This window comes from Heterocephalus glaber, unplaced genomic scaffold, assembly GCF_053883595.1.
Source record: "Heterocephalus glaber isolate CG9 unplaced genomic scaffold, H.glaber_assembly_v1.0 deba00001465, whole genome shotgun sequence".
NCBI lineage: Eukaryota > Metazoa > Chordata > Mammalia > Rodentia > Bathyergidae > Heterocephalus > Heterocephalus glaber.
In genome coordinates, this window is record NW_028258312.1 from 20,877,346 (window position 1) to 20,895,173 (window position 17,828).

Below are 17,828 nucleotides of genomic sequence, written 5' to 3' on the forward strand. Positions count from 1 at the left end.
AATTTAAATCAATAATGCCCACATTATCCATCTACACGTGTACTATCTATACTTGTGTACTTTTAAACTACAAAATCATATAATGTGTTTCACTTTCATTTCAAATCTTTAACACAGTGATGTACTTCTCTATTCTTCCAATCAATTTATTCTGGTAGTGTTTTTCAGCATTTTAAATCCCTGAGCTAAGTCAATAATGTTGATTACTTACCATAAGCACTGTAAACGCTATTCTAATACAGGTTATTTGCAATTTGACATCCTCATCTATATGCATTATTCTGCTAGGAAAATTAAATGAAACCCTTGATTTAGAATCTGAAACACTTAGAAGTAATGATCCTGTTTACTGATTGACTGAAGTTGCATTTTTTAAGCACTACTTAATAGAGGAAACAAAAAGCAATATTCAAATAAAATGGAAGCATCTGAGTTACTTCAGAAAGCATTCATAGTGGAGAAATAATAGCTTTTATTTTATTTTTCTCTGTTTATGCCACACTGCTACTTAACCAGCATCTTTATTTAGCTCAATATTACCCATTGTTTGAGATGTATGATTGTTCCAAATTTAAATTTGAAGAATCTTTTCAGTTAATTCCAAGATTAGCAGAATATCATTCACATAAATCAAATATTCTGTCATATAAACTACACTGTTAAAAGTGACTTCTAAAATATCTTTAAGCAATATTTTAAGTGTTCATTTCATTTATAATTTAATGTAGTTGTTAAATTTTATGTATTTACAGTATAGAAACAATTATCACAGATCATCTTTTTTATTAAGTGAAGTACTATGTTTATATTTATAGAACTCTTCAAACCAATAAAACTGCTAAAATTTTCCTATGAATATTGAAATATTTAAATCTTTATATCCTTTGTCTTTCATTTATTTAGCTGATCTCAAGCCTTCTAAATATGAGAATCCTAATAAAATCAGTCACATTTGGTTGCAAGATGGATGGTTAGATACATGGTTATATTTATTTATTTTTTTTACATGGCTACATTTAAAACTAGAAATGTATAGACTTATTTTAGACAAAGTAAAAATGAAGACCTCAAATTATAGTATTTTGGATTGAATAAAATGTAAATAATGAAACAATTGAGGAAACAGTGAAATGTTTAGTTCTGAATAATATCTTTTATAAAGAATTAACTTAAGGGCTGGGGATTTAGCTCAGTGGTTTTGCCTCCTGCTGTGCAAGCACAAGGGCCCAAGTTCGATCCCTGGTACCAAAAAAAAAAAAAAAAAGAATTAACTTAAGAGTAAAATAACCGGTTTTTTCAAATGCTAGTAAAATATCTTTCCTCTCTTGATTAATGTCTTCCAATTGACATGGATTAGACAAAACAGAGGTATCCCATTTTGTTTGGTATATACGCTGCCATAAAATTAAGTAGACAGTTAAGTAATTTTTAACTTTTTAATTTTGATTATTCCATGTTTGCAGTACATGATTAGATTCAGTGTGGGGAGTGGGCACATGTACAGAACCCATCGTTCTTTTTATTTTCTCTTCCCTTCCGCTTCTTCCCACTTTTCTCCATCCCTTAGTAACTTTCCCATTTGTAACAGATCCATCTCCCTGACAACTAAGTATTTGAAACAACTGAAATAGCAGTAAAAGTATACTAAACGCTTAATGTTAAAATTGTCATTGCTAGATGTATATTGTTTTGTGTCATTTTAATGATTTTATCAATTTTAATAGTTTTACTTCAAGTTTTAAAAATTATTCTTCAATTTTTAAAAGAGAAGTAGCTTTAACCTATTGTGGAGACATGAAAACAATTCACATGACTAATGAACAAATTTTGGTAAAAAAATATGCAAAAGAGTTCTCAAAAGGACCACTGATTGTGACTTGAGAGATGTGAATATACAGTAAGCACGTTTGCTTTTCTTGTTTTACATTGAGTTGCTGAAAGCGCTAAAAGAAAAACTTTAAGGAGGAAATGCGGAAGGCTTATTAATCAGGATATGATTGAAATTGTCATTTAATTTTACTGTAATATACTTTTGAAAAGATTAAAAGGAAAACTTTGCTCTGTATTTTAACGTACTATTCATCTAGTTGGGTATTCTGTTGACACTTAAAAATCAGAAGGCAGAATTCAAAAGAGCAAACACATATATACGTTTGTGTATATGTATGTATAGGTTTAATTTCTAACATGTGGGGTGGAGAAAATAAAAGTTTAGCCTAAACAAGTCAAATCTATCTAAAATGAACTACTCTAAAGTTTGACCCTAGAATGCTTTTATACAAACACACACAGGTATGTGTACACTTTCAATTTGTAAAATAGTAATCAAAGAAATGAAGCTTTAGAGTAAATAAACCAAACCTTCCTGAAACAAACCATTGAGAAGTTTAAACAGACTAAATTAGGACATGCTTAGTGGATGATGACAAGCATTTCTTTTAACACTATTGATGGAAGAAAAACAAGATTAGGTTAGTACCTAACCACTGCTCTTTAAGCTTTGAAGTGGAAATGCCTGTAGGGATCCTGAATTATGTTAAGTACTTAAAGTTGATCAACACCCTAGACATGATAAGGAGATTAAGTGCTGATTAAACTCCTATCAGTAGAATTCAAATACGTGATCTGGCAAGACAAGGGCTCTAATCAAGTGCTCTTGTTTGTCTGTCATTGGCTCAATATCAGATACAATCAGTCACCGTGTTGTGTTTTTCTGTTCTAAAAGCAGCTCCTCAATTTCAATTGTTTATAAATTAATTTTGAAAGTACTCCTTATGGTTAGTTGTGTGGATTCCATTTGCCTGTGCTTAGGTGAGATTATGGCCTTGAATTATAAAGAGAAATCCTAGGCTAGAAGATGTCTATAAAGATTAAGTTATTTCCCCCCTTTTCCAACAATTAGCAACCCTAGACTGTTAGCAGAGATCAATTGTAATTGAAGAAGTGAGAAAGGGCAATAAACAAATTACTGGTGTTTTCACTAAAGTCTGAAGCCTGTTGGTTTACAGAACCTCTGTTATTTAACCCACCGAAGGTGTCACTGGGCCCTTAAACAGAAGTTACATACTAGTTTAAGGACACAGGGAAGAGGATTCCCCTGGTCTTTTTCTTAGAAAAAACAGATCACATAGAATTTGAACAATTTTTAAACATTTGTAACATTAAGCTTTTAAAGTGACATCTAAAAATTTTGTGGCTTATTTTAATAAGAAAATATAACTGGACTGTTTAGTCCTGAAAATCAAAACCAAATAGCTGATCCAGAAGCTTCTTGAAGCATTTTTGTTTGTTTTGTTTTGTTTTTTGGTATCAGGGATCGAACTCAGGACCTTGCCCATTGTGAGGAAGGTGGCAGAACCACTGAGCTAAATCCCCAGCCCCTGAAGTTGCTGGTTTTGACTGACTCCAGGATCTCCTATTTCTGTGAAGGCTAGAAATGAAATAATAATTATGTGTTTTGAGTTGTTTTAACATCATAGAATCTTAAATTCTATATTGGTAAAAGAATTCTAAAGAAATGGTACTTATACACGAGAGAAGACACTTTATTTTTTGGACACTTTTTGGATTATTTGAGGCAAACAAATTATATATAATAGTATACTGGGAAATAGTCTGAGGGTTCTTTCTGGTATTAAGCAAACTTTGACAACCTAGCTATTTGAGCAGTATGTTTTCAACAGCCTAATATTAAATGCACAGGACATAAAAAGAAAAGTATAACATGAACAAGTTTCTGAGGGTACAAAATAACATTCTCAATGAACAATCTGTTTAAAACAACAATTAACTAACAATAAGTGCAAATCCTATATTATGTTGAAATAGTGTTATTTGCTTTTAAAACTAGTAAATGTTCATTGAATATGTGTTTGCCATGGAAATGAAGCCTCCTGTAGAAGCAGTCCATTAAAAGCACATGGACCCTAAAATGAAATTTAAAAATTTGCAATTTTAGAAAAATACAAGTAAGAATATTTTCTAATGCTATGTGATTCAGTAACCATAAAAAATCTGACCATTAAACAATAAAAATATTTAATGACCAAAAAAATAAGATTGTGTATACATTATAAACTGAAAAAATATCATAGGTGTGACAAATGAAAAGTTAAAATCTTGATGTTGAAAAAGAGTACTTGCAAGTTAATCAGGCAAAAACAAATTGCATAATAGCAAAGTTTACAAAAGGAGAAATGGGATTAGCTCTCTTGTACCAAAGATGCAGAAATAATAAATGCAATAGATTATTATTTTGTGCCTATATCTGATTGGCAAAATAGGCAATTTGATACACTTTAAGGTATGAGGAAATTAATTATTAAAATTGGACAAAGTGTAAGGACTTTTTACTTTGGTGCAGGTAAATTTGGTAATATATAATAAAATGTTGAAAATGTTTATATTTCTCTTCTTTCAGCAATATACACTAAAAAGTGGCACCAAAAGATTAAAATAAAGGATATTCTTTGCAGCACTGTTAATAATGTCCCCAAACAGGAAATAATGAAAAATTAATCACTGAGGAGATGATGAAGTACATTTTCTTTGTATGTATCCAATGAACTGCTACTCAGTTATTAAAAATGATGACACAAATCTATATTTGTTGGCATAGAACTATATCCTTTTCATATTATGGAGTTTAAAAAATAACTTGTAGGATACTATGAACACATTTATTAAAAGAATGAATTATCATACGGTTATGTGTGCAATTTTATAAATGGACATATATATTTTATATATACACTTATATATAGATATCAATATATCTGAAAGAATAATCACTAGAATCTTGATGATGATTAATTTTGGACTTTCCAATGATATGTACAATGAAAGTATAACACGTTATTCACCTATCACTTCACAAAGATGATTGTTCATTGTTTTATTTTCTTTTTTTAAAATTAGTTTATTGAGTATTATTCCAGCATCATGGCACAGAAACACTTAATTTTCCCTGGATTTAATTTCTTTCTTTCTTTGTTTGCTTTTTGAGACAAGGTCTTGCTACATAGTTCAGGCTGGCCTTGAACTCACCACCAGGGTGGCCTCGAACTCACAGTGATCCTCCTGCCTCAGGCACCCAACTGCTGAGATTGCAGGCATGCACCACCATGCTCAGCAGCCATTTAATTCCTTGTAATACCTACTCTAAATATTTTTCATAGTAACAATACAATTAAATATGAAATTAATAATATGCAGCATGTAAAACTTCACGCCGTACAACAAGAAGTCTAAAAAAGTTACTATGTACCCACAGAATAGTTTTTGTAGTACTTATTCCCTATGGAAATCATATTTAAGTGCAATTTTTAAAACCATATTTGAATATATTTTACAACTTGCTAACTGTAGGCACCCATAGTTTTCTTCCATTGCATAATCTATTCCTTTGATTAAGTTGGAAGAGCTGCTGGGATCCCCAGAATGCAGGAAAGGCAAAATAGCAGTTACTTTTTAAGGTCTGAGAATCCAGACCACCTTTAGGGTAGTTTCCTGAGATTTTTCTCCATTGAAGTCAAAACTGGGGTTTTCTTCCTGGAATCTCTGATGTAAGGTTTCTCTGCCATTGGTCTTATACCCAAGGGTCAGCAGCACATAGATTCTCGGAGAGAAGCCCAGCGACTGAGTGCATTTCTTTGTCTTAGAAGATTTTCCATTTTCCAAAGTCCAATCCCCTCCTCAGCTGTTGTAGAATCAGGGTGTGCTCTGTATAAAGCCAACATGCAGTTTTTCCACAATTAGAATCTTTAACAACTTGTAAAATATTCAGCTAATTCCCCCAATAGGGATCGATTTTCAATCTTGTCATGCAGAGAAATACAGGAAGATGAAAAATATTTTGTATCACTTTTCACAAGAATGACAAACTGCTGTGGATTTTGACAAGGTCCTATCTGTGTTCTTCCTTCATTAAACATGGAGAAGAAAGTAAAATCTTCCCTCCTTTCTTTTCTTTCCTTAGTGCTGCGCATTATACCCAGGATGATAAAAAATATTTCATAGATACCTCATAGATACCTGCTATAAAGTGGCACACTGAAGGTTCTTTATTTTATTTTTTCTTAATTCAAGAAAAGGATTTTATTTTATTTATTTATTTTTTAATGAAAAATTCCTTTGGTTGAAGGAAATTTCTTCATTTACTGTAACTATTTGCAAATTTCCCCTACTACTAACAGAATTCCTTTAAGCAATTCATTCTTAGTAATAATTTAGGAATAAGAAAAGAACTTGTATTTGACTTAATTCTTCAAGACTGGTAGATAATTTTCCTAGAAATCTGTCAAGAACTACAATACAAATGATAAGATATTAAAAATAAACAAAATAGGCCCAGGAAATAAAATAGAGCATTGGCTAGAATTTTCCTTCTGTTTTACCAAAAGTAAAACTTGAGATGCTACTTTTCTAAGTCATTAAAGAAGAGACATTTGTCATCTCCAGCAAGTTCCGCTCTACACTATGCTTTTATTTTCCCAGAAGATCTTCATCGAGAAAACAATTCATGGAAATGAGAAGCAACCTGGTGACAGAAGTAACCCTCTGGAACAAGGGGCAAAATCCCATTCTCCAATTTTCACTGCAGGTTTTTCTTTCTTTCTTTTTATTTTTTAGGAACTGTGTTTTTTACTGCGTATCCTTTTTCTCATCTAATATGCAGACTTGCTATTTATTGAGGTGTAAGTTTTGTTTGTCGAATGAGTATCAGCACAATCGGGAGCCACAACATAGTTTAAAAAGTTATCATGGGAATAGACAATGCAAAGCATTACCCACAGTTTGCAATATAGAATTTTTTTTATTACAGCAGAATAGAATAAGTAGTAGAAAGTAATTTTAAAAAAAGAGAAATTTCTGTGCTTTCGAGTGTTGACAATGTCTGGAGGGAGAATACAAATTGGATACCAGCATGGTGAAGAAAGCTATTGAAACCACCGGAGGTCTTCATGATTACGAGTGGCTGAACATTAAATTTAGGTGGGCTGGTCCATACGGACCATGGGGAGGCTCTCCTAGATTATGTGAACTGAGTAGGGCATTCGTTGTTCTAATTTTGTATGCATCTCTTTACTAGATCAATGTAGGCAGTCATTTAATTAACCACTTAACTCTCATCTTTCACTTTGCCTGTATGTTTGTCCAAATTATTAACACATAGCTTCAGTTAACTAGTTAAAGAGTCTTAGGAAGGGGTAAAATGCTAATTGCCATTAAAACATTGATGAAAAGCCGTTGGTAGTTCTGGGCAAAAATGAAAAGGTACCTGTTAAGTTCTGTTTGTGATCCTCCAAAATTGTATGGCGAAATCTAAACTCAATGTGATAGTTTTGCTAGGTTGTGCCTTTGGGAAGTGATTAGGCCATGAGAACAGAACCCTCGCGAATTGGGTTAGTGCCCTTCTAAGATCAGCTCAGAGAACTAGCTATGTGACTATACTGAGAGAAGTTAGCAGTCTGAGTCCTGGAAGGAATTTTTTCCAGAACCTGCCTGTGCTGGCATTCTAATATCGGGCTTGCAATTTCCTCCAGAGCAGGGAGAAACAAACACCCGTTGCTTGTAAGACACCCTATCAATGGTACTTTGTTACAGCACCCTGCACAGACTAAGACCACGCCTTTCCTGCTTCTTCCTCCTTTTCTTTCCTACAATAGTAGTGGCAATCATGACAATAATTAGTAATAACTGTTTATTTTTCTTTTTTTTTTTTGGTACTGGGGATCAAACTCAGGTCCTTGTGCTTTTGAAGAACAAAAGCACAGAACCACTGAGCTAATCCCAGGCACAATAATTGTTTATTTTTAAGACTAACTGAGATTCTATTTTAATTTAGAAATAGACCCAGTATCATCAATTGCATATACTTTGGAAAACATTTTCTGGTTTAGCCAAATAAATATTTTACTTGGTAGTCTTCAAAAAGTTTAAGAAGAAATTCCAAAAGCAAATGGTTGCTTTCTAGGGCATGTTTTGAGTAGAAATGAAGTTTTTGATCAAAGCAATAGTCCATTGTTAATTACTAGCTCCACAATACCTACAAAGTGTTGGTATGTAGCAGGAACATCCAATCAGTAGAAATTCAGCAGCTATTTAGTGTAAAGGTATTTGGTAAGAAGTAAAGTGAGCTAAAAAGATAGAAACTTTTAAAAGCATTTTTTGCTAATCCATCCTACCAAAAACTCTGTGGACCAAAAATGATAAAATCATCTTTTCAGGAAAAATCATTTGATAGTGGATTTTTTTGCAATTTTAATTCAGAGAGAACTTTTGGGAGGTGTTGTTTATACGCTACATTACCAAGATTTCTAGAGCACTATGTTCTTATGGGAAGACACCTAGATATCTGAAATTATATTGGTATTGATATTTGGTCATTTTATGAGTTATCTTCAGAAAGGAAACTTTAAGGTCTCTGCCTATGTATTTTATGTAAAATAAAGACTTAAGTTGAGATTCTAACTTTATATTTCAATCTTTAAATTGAAAAATCTTTATTCATTAATAAATTCAAGAGTATTCACTTGGCATGTCTACTAAACTACCAGTATTGATTAATCTTTACTACATGTATCAGGCATTATTTATTTTATATGCTATTGTTAATGCATTTTATTTTTTAAACTGAAAAAATAACACCAAATGTCAATAAAGGCGAAAGCAGAAATAATTCAATTCATTTTACTCTCTTCCTCCTGGAGAAAGAACTCCTAGTAAAAACAATCTGAGAGTTGGCAAACTTTTTGTGTTTATGTGTAAAGTTGTTTTAAACTTCTTTGTTACGTATCCTAGGCATATCCATCTTTTGGAAAAATCCATTATTTTTAAGAATAACAACATGAATTCCAAACTTTTATGCTGCATAAAGAGACACCAAGGAGACTGCAAAGTTTTTCTTGTAGACCAAGTGAGACAAAAGCAACTGCTTGCCTCAAGCTGGAGAAACCCTGGCCTGTCATTTCCCAGAATTGCATGCTTAGAAGGGGCTTTCCCTCCACACTCATCCACAGCCCAGAAAGGGCCAAGTTCCTCCCCCAGAACTCCCTGACCTCACATGGAATCCTGAGCCTCACTTCACAAACTTACATACAGCCTTGGCTAGTCAATGGGTCCCAGTCGTTTTACCCTGAAGAAAGAGCAGCTTCTTAAATATCACAGACCTGGAGTTAGGAAGTTAAAAGTTCTTCAGTAGTTCTTCTTCTCAGATAAATCTGAAACAATGTCCCGAGGGACTCTGACACTCAACGGAGCCCACAAAAGATGTGTCTCTGGTGTGTAGACTCAGTTCCGGGGAGCTTGAGGTAGCTGTTCACATATAGCTTTCTGATGCTAAAGGGAAATCCATGTTGTCAGTTTGCTGGGAAGAGAAGAACACAAGTGTCCAGGCAGGTAGGGAATTCAGCTACTGTGCACCTGTAGGATCTCAAGTCTTCTCCCAGCCAGGTGACATTGAGCTTTTTGAAAGTATCACTTGTGGATCCCTTTGGAATGACCTTACAAACAGTGACAGAGCTAAAGAGTGAAATAATGAATTCTGAACCATCTTTTGATAAAGTTTCCAATGATGCTTGGGCATTAAAGTGAAAAAGAATAGAATTAGAATCTTTGAAGGATATTTCAAAGGTTTAACAAGATATTCTGGAGAAAGTGGAGGTTGTTACTTGAGCTTTCCTTACTAAATTGCCAAACTGCAGTCACAATGCTGAGTCACATATTTTGTCTGGGGCTCATGAAATTCCACACTGCAGGGGAATGAGGCCCAGAAGGGCCAAAGGAGCAGGACAAGTCAATTTTAATGTGTTATACACCTACTCATGCCATGCACTATGCTAGGTGAGGCTCACTGGTGGGTCAAGTCTTCATTATGAAGGGGGAAGTGGAGGAGGAGAAAGAGGAGGGGGAGGAGGAGGAGGAGCAGGAGCAGGAGGAGGAGCAGGAGGAGCAGGAGCAGGAGGAGGAGGAGCAGGAGGAGGAGGAAGAGGAGGAGGAGGAGGAGCAGGAGCAGGAGGAGGAGGAGCAGGAGGAGCAGGAGGAGAGGAGGAGGAGGAGGAAGAGGAGGAGGAGCAGGAGGAGGAGCAGGAGCAGGAGGAGGAGGAGCAGGAGGAGCAGGAGGAGCAGGAGGAGGAGGAAGAGTAGGAGCAGGAGGAGGAGGAGCAGGAGGAGCAGGAGGAGGAGGAACAGGAGGAAGAGGAGCAGGAGCAGGAGGAGGAGCAGGAGGAGCAGGAGGAAGAGGAGCAGGAGGAGGAGGAGCAGGAGGAGGAGGAGCAGGAGGAGGAGCAGAAGGAGCAGGAGGACAAGGAGGAGCAGGAGCAGGAGGAGGAGGAAGAGGAGCAGGAGGAGCAGGAGGAACAGGAGGAGGAGGAGGAGGGGGAGGAGGAGGAAAGAGAAAAGAAGACCCAAAGTACAAAATAGCAGTTTATTATTATAACAGTGACAAAAACAAACAAAATCAATATGATGTTAAAAGATACAAACCAAGTAAATCACACTCAGCATTAAAAAGTCTTCTTAATGTGCTGCTGGATCAGGCATTTTATGAATTGATATCATTTCCTTGTCATCAGTTGCTTTAGGTCTTAAATCGAGCTTGAGACTCTCAATGCAAATCCTTTCTGCTGGTCTCATCGAATGCCCCATAGGGACTTTGTTCATTTTATAGCAATAACGGGTAGCTTGCTGAGCCTGGATAAGAGCCAGTGATGTGTTAGAAGTCTGTGAGAATCCCTAAGGCAAAGATGTGAAGGCTTTATGTGGGGAACTGGGAGAGACTGGTTTAGTGCCACTTTTAAACTGAGCTGGTATCAGACCAAGTAGCAGGGTTGGAAGAGTCCTCCATTGACAGGCTATTTGGTGTAGTACCACATGATATTTTAGAACAGAATTGTTCCGTCTGTAATAGTGAAGCTTCATGCTCAAACGTTGCTTTATGTGTCCTGGGCATAGCATGGCACAGGTAGGTAGGCTGGATTGGGCCCAGCAAAAGAGAGTGCTGTTCAGATCTCACTAGCAAACATGGTCACCTGATGACAGCCCTCTGCTCCACCCTGGCACAAGTTCCGCAGTGATGGAAGTGTAAACCCTACTTCCCCGGCAGTTCTGTTTCCACAAGCATGAACAAGGTGAGACATCAGGCTGTTGTCTTTGAAAGTGACCTATCTTAGCAGCGCTGAAAAGGTGTAGAACTTAAATTCCCAGCTCAAGATGTCAAGCTCAGTCTCTGCAGACAGACAGGACAATGGGACACTATTCATTGTTTCTCTCTTGGTTTTAAACCTAAAAAGAGTTTATGTCAACGTAACAGAGGCTGTTATTTGGAACACCTGAAATCATTAAAGATAAATTTTTGAATTTTTTTTGCAATATTCTTCTTCCATGTGATAATAGACCATAAGGGAATGTTTACTGAAGAAAACATCAAAATCAAGGCAGAGTTGTTATGGAACAATTACTTGTCAACACTGAGATCTGGGGAGTCTGCCATTTCTTCTGACATGGCTGAGTACATAAACTCTCCCAACTGTGCTGATCGTATTTTAGATTTAGATTTCATTTACATAATACATAAGTATGTGAGAAAACATCACAGAGGGCAAATAAATAGATCAAGAATGAAACCGAAGAAACTCTAAAAATTATTCTTTTCTTCGTTTCACTTGTCTCTTTTGAATTTAACTTGGAGCACTAACTGAACTACAGAACGGTTTTTCTTACAAGCACTTTAAAATAAAAATATACCTGGGATATGATGGCTAGTCCAGTTACTTCCACTCACCGGGCAGTTGCAAACAGTTCCATGGACTTCCCCTTTGTTTGTATCATTCCAAGTGTCTCGAGCATGTCCTTAGGAGATGTGGCAAACCAAGCAGGTTGTTTCAGAGCCTTCTGTCTATCCTCTCCTAGACAGTGTGATCTGCTCACAGTTCTAACCATTTTCATGAATTAAGCAGCTTAGTAATGCTTAAGCAATCATGGTTCCTTTTAAAAATGTTGTCCTACCTTTTGGATGTGTGCATCCATTTCAACAGTTTTCAGTACATCTTATAGTATCACTTATTTGTAAATTCATGCACTTAAGCCAACAAATAAAAATATCCAGTAATTACCAGTGGTTCCCCTAGACTTTCTGGCAACTAGCGAAAGACAGAAGAAAGATTAATTTAAGAGCCAATCTTTAGGCAAGTAGTGACAAAATTCCTTGTCCTTGAAGCTTATATAAATAACTTTCCAATGTTTTCTAACCTTTCCTCTCCCCTCCGCAGTCCACTCAGCAGTGAGGCATGTCACCCCACTTGCTCACATCCATCTTTTTTTATTGATGTCCACTTTGGTGTCTGTACAGGTCATCAATTTTGCTCCCTCGTAGGCAGCCAGTGGGAATGTACAACTTAAGTCACCGGACTTTGTGTGTCAGGCTTGAGGAGCAGGGAGAGGGAGGAAGTGTCAGCTTTCTTTAGCACTAACAGTCCCAATCAGATACTGGCACTGGGCCTCATAAATCTTGCGCATGACCCAGTTGAACCCTGAGGCTCAACGCTCACTGAAAACTGATCAGGCCTCTGCTTAGTTTAACAGGCCATTCCTAGTGACAAGTGAAGGGTTCAACAAATGCACAAAACAGATATATATTAGTTGAAAAACTAATGGCTTTTAAAAGAATGTTTGACAATTGTTTAAAGCTGTCTGAAGATCCATTACACTGATAAACGACCAAGTTGGTGTACACTAACATGGGGCTGGTTGGGAGGATACCAACTTTAAGATTTTTTTTTCTCTCCTCTTGTTCCCCCCTCCCCTTTCTTCCTTGTTTCCTCCCTCCCTTCCTCCCTCCCTCCCTTCCTTCCTTCTTTCCTTTCCTCTTTTAGTCATCTAGGTGTGGATTCTGAGCAACCCATCCAGAAAACCTAGGAAAATACCTGTGCTGCATAAATTTAACCTTGTGATCCAAGTGGAATTAAAAAGACTCTGAGACTGCCCTCAGTGACCTGCAACTGACCGCCTGAACTTCTAACTTAGGGTCAGTAGGGGCCCCAAATTGGAGGTCAGAGGCTGGTCAGCTTTCCCTAGCCCTAACATGCTGAATAGGAAGACTTTATAGCTGTGATTTATGCAATTTGCCGAGACAGGTTAAGGAGATCTTAAAACACACCACAGGGCTCACTTGCATGGGGACACCATCCTCTCAGAAAATAAATTTTGATTGTCCAGCTGAAATCTCTTGGGGATGTGCCTGGAAGTATTTTACCCTCTGTGTCTACAGATTCATTCCCACACTCGACCCCTGAACGTGACAGGGTTAGGGTTTTCAGATTTATTTAAACAATTCAAATGCACCAAATGAAGCACTTTCAAACCTGATTAATTGCAAAGGCAAAATAACCATAGGTAATGAATTATTTGGGGGAGCTGTATAGTTCTTCAAAAGCTAACTCTTAAATCAGTTGCTTCAGAGATCAAAACATAATAAGAGCTACAATATTTAAACTATTCCAAGTAAAAGATGTTGGGATTTGGATTTGTTCCTAAAAACTTGGGTTTTGTGAATTGTAATTGATACATTATCAAGTAGTTTTTGGCCTGATAGGTATGGAAATTATTTTGTTTTAAATGAAAGAATAAATTTTAGGACTTTTATAATAAGTTTCTTTTCCTAGTGTGCATTCAGTGGAGTCAGAGCAGGTTATGATTCCTATTTTTCCAGGAATGTACTAGAAGTGGCTGCCATCTTTTCTTCAGTTTCCACACACACTGAAAACCAACAATGAGCATCTGCCTCTGTGACACAAGTCATGACACAGCCATGACTGTCAGTTATGCTCAGGTGGAAAACAAAAAAATGGAACCCAGGTCTTTTATGGATGAAAAGCTACTTGGTGGTGCAGAGCTTTCAGCTGCCGCTCTGTCTTTTCACAGGGCATTTAGTGCTTCTGGGTGTGTTTGCCTCCATAACTCAGAGTGGCTCTGATCTAATAAGTGCAATTCACCAAGTATTAGTCTATAATGTGGTCTAATTTCATTTGGTAAATGAGAGGAAACAGTAAAGATGTGAAAGAAATTCCCTTTGAAAAATGGCTCATCTGTAATATTCAATAGCTAATTTCCATAAAGTTTTTAAAGATACACTTTAAAAAGCAATATGCATACTCCAAATATGTGTGCTTAGATGCAAGACTGGCATGACTCACTAGGCAACCTATTTGGCAAATAAATAAAAACCTATTAAATTGCATGTATGCAGAGGTTATGATAGGTTAAGCTTAAAGAGTACTAGTTAACAAATGCTGTGGAAAAGTTTTCTGCAGAAATAATTTTTCAAAACTTTGTCTTGCCCAAGTTACATTGCTTATTTTCCCCTTTTGTCACTGCACAATGATGTATTTCCTTTGACACAAGACCAGACTCTAAAAGGCATATCTTTAATTCAGCTAGAAAAATGTCTTGTGTAGTTTTTGAAACTATGCAATATTCTGTTTTGGAGGGATAGAGGGATGGAAAGAACCCTCCATCTTACATGGTTTATGCCAGCACTTTGCTCTTTGTGGTAAAGTTTCCCTTCCTGCAGGTTACCATTCCTGGGGCCACCAGTGAGCCTGTTAGGGTCATCCAAGGAAAGTTAAGGAAGAGACAAGAAGCTCAGGCAGGGCTCTTCTCAGCTCAGACTGTCAGAGCCTTTGTCTTCTCAGCAGTCCAATAGACTGTTACCAGTGGGTTCCCACACTTTAGTGTGGTTAAAATGTTGTTTTCCTGCTGCATTTAATCTGTTGTAAAAAGGGTATCTTCATTCTTGAACAATAAAAATTAAAGCTAATGTTCCCAGTTCACTGTAAATAGCTTTTTGGAAAGTCAGTTAATTAAATCTTCCATTATAAAGTATTTTCTATTACTAGAAGAAATTAAAAGTAGACAGGGAGCACAGGGCAGCCATTAATGAGGTTACGGAAGATCCAAAGGGATGTTGCATTAAGAGAAGGGTTCCAGAGAAAGTCCATGCTTAAGCAAATCCTGAAAAGAACGAAAGTTCATTGTCGCAATGATTGCTATTGATTTATTGAAAGTTTTGAAAGTGCTTGCAGCAGTCAAAGGACAATTCTTTTTCATGCCCTTGGTAGTAACTGTAAATTGATTTGTGGAGGACCTTGTTAAAAAGTAAACAGATTAATATTGAAAGTTTGTTAGAAATAAATGATTTAGTGTAGCATATACTACAACCCTCTTAGGGCAGTTCAATCCTTTTCATTTTGCATGAATTTAAGTTTTTGAGTCATTTCCTTAATCCATGCCAACTCAGTCCTAGGGATTTCTTTATGATTTTTGTTCAAAACTTATATTGACAAATATTTAGAAGAATTGAATCCTTTTCAATTATTTTTCCTGCCAACTCAGTTGGAGTCTTCTTTATTTGGGTTGGTATTAAAATATAAAAATATGGTCCCAATTTCTTGTTATCACTAATAATTTTTGCAATCTCAAGCAAATAATTTTAGGTACTGGGCCAAATTCCAACTCAAACAAGACACGATTTTTCTCCTGGAATGCGATATAACTTTACTGAGGGAGAGAGTAATGGTCTTCTTAGTTTGCCATGAAGCACTACGGGCAATAAATAATTGGCAGTTGTATTCTGGACCTGAGACACAGCAAGTTGCTTACTACTATACCCAATGGTTGGTTTTATTTAACAGCTTCAGGTCACCAACAGGGGCTGGGAAGATTGCCTCTCTTGATAATTTAGGAATAATTTTAACCCTTGGGTATTTCTGAGCTCTGCAGTTTTTGAATCTCATATCTTGACTTATCTCCAGGAGACTTTGTCTAACAAAGCAAAAGTGTTTAAATTTACAGGAGGCTAAGTTTCCTGGAAAACCAATTAACTAATTACAATGGAAATGTTTCTACTAATATATTCACTTCAACATTTTGAGGGCCTGTGATTCCAATCATTGTTTCTTTATGTAACCCAGGCAAGAATTTCATATATCGTTCATGGAATTATAAGCACTAATGTATTAAAGCTTCACAATGCTTACAGTATAATGTGTTTTCATTTACACCGACTCTTTAATCCTTCTAACAACACTATTAGAGAAACAGCACTGCAATGTCTATTGGATAGATGAGGGATCTCAGGTATAGAGAGGGTAAGCCTCAAGGAGAGTTGATAGTTGGTGTTGAGATTTCAATCTAAAAATTTACCTTTGGAACCTGTGCTCAGGAAGATGTTAACTAATCAACTAATTAGTGTATAGACAAAACTACACTAGATCAACTCTAGGCAAAGTTATGCAGTAGAAGATGACTTCAGTATGCTCTTCTAGTACTCTTCCCTTACATTCAGAAGTGCTTTCTCCATCTATTTACTTCTCTGCTACCATTATTACCTCCTCTAGCAAGAAAGAATGCAGTATTATCATTTATATATTGACTAAATCCATTCACATTGTTACACCTTCTTATAAGTGATTCATATTCATTCATTCATTCATTTGTACCACACATATATATTGAGGTCTTGTTTGTATCAGAAACAACTTCTTTCCATTTTCTTCTTCTTTTCTTTATTCCTCTCTTCTCATCTTGTCTTCACTCTTCTTTTCATTTCCTCCCCTCCCTCCCTCCCTCCCTCCCTTCCCTTCCTCTCCCTTCTCCTCCCTTCTTCCCTTCCTTCCTTCCTCCTTTTTTCCATCCTTCCCTTCCTCTGTTCTCTAAATCCCCTTCTTCTAAAGGAAAAGTCTCCTAAAGCCTGGATTGGCCTCCAGGTAACTTCTGTCTGTAACAGTTCAGAGGGAGGGAGAGCCTCTGAGCCACTGCCTCGCTCACTCCTCCAGGGTCAGGTAGTCCTAATCTTCCGGCATGTAGACCTCTCTGAAATTGTGCAGTTGCTCTAGAGTGTAGAGGCTCTGATTCACAGACTTAGGCAGACAAGCAAGCGTTTCATGCAGAGTGCACCAGAAACAATGATCTCCAGTCATGAGCTAGCCAAGCATTTGTCCGAAAATCTCCAGGGAAAGGCAACGGGCATTTCTGTTTTATGTGATGCAGTCTTCTTCGGATTTTGTCTTTAGTTTTGCTTTTTTACATTCACAATCCCAAATGCAAAGTTCATTGATTCTGTTGTATTTTACCAAAACTTTTATGGCAATGATTCAGAGCATGAATAAATTCATTTGCAATAATTCTAGGTTTGTAACATTTGTGGTTTTAATGAACCTAGTCTAAATTGTTGGTTTAATACAGAACAAAATCGGTTAAACATCATGCTTTCTGCTGGCTCTGTTGTAAAGGGTTTTTAAGCATTCTAATGCTTAAAGGACTTCTGTCAAACTTTTGGTGACCACTAGATAAAAAAAATCCCACACTTATTTGTCTTTCTTTCTTTCCAGAGCTGGCAGTGAAACAGGAATTGGAGAATACAGTTGGCAAAGCCAAACACACACAAATACAACATAACAAAATTTCAAAAGAACAGTTCCATGGGGTTTTCATTGAAAGCATTATCTTATCTCCTTTCAACAATCTAGTGTTTTGTTTTTTAGATCTCATCCCACAGGTTAGAAAATATCAGGCTGAGAAAAATGAAGAAAAAATACAATATTTTATGCCTATTGTAGATTGCCAAATCTCATACAGGAAAAAAAGCTAAAATAATAAAAAATTAAAATTGGAAGTTTTTGAAATGTTGAGTTTTTTTATGTTTATCTTATGCATTTAAACCCTCACATATTTCAGAACTATTGTTTCCTTAATACCAAACGGACAAAACAGCATGGTATTATTATTGTTGTTGTTAATATTATGACCTTTATACTGAGCTACATTCCTAG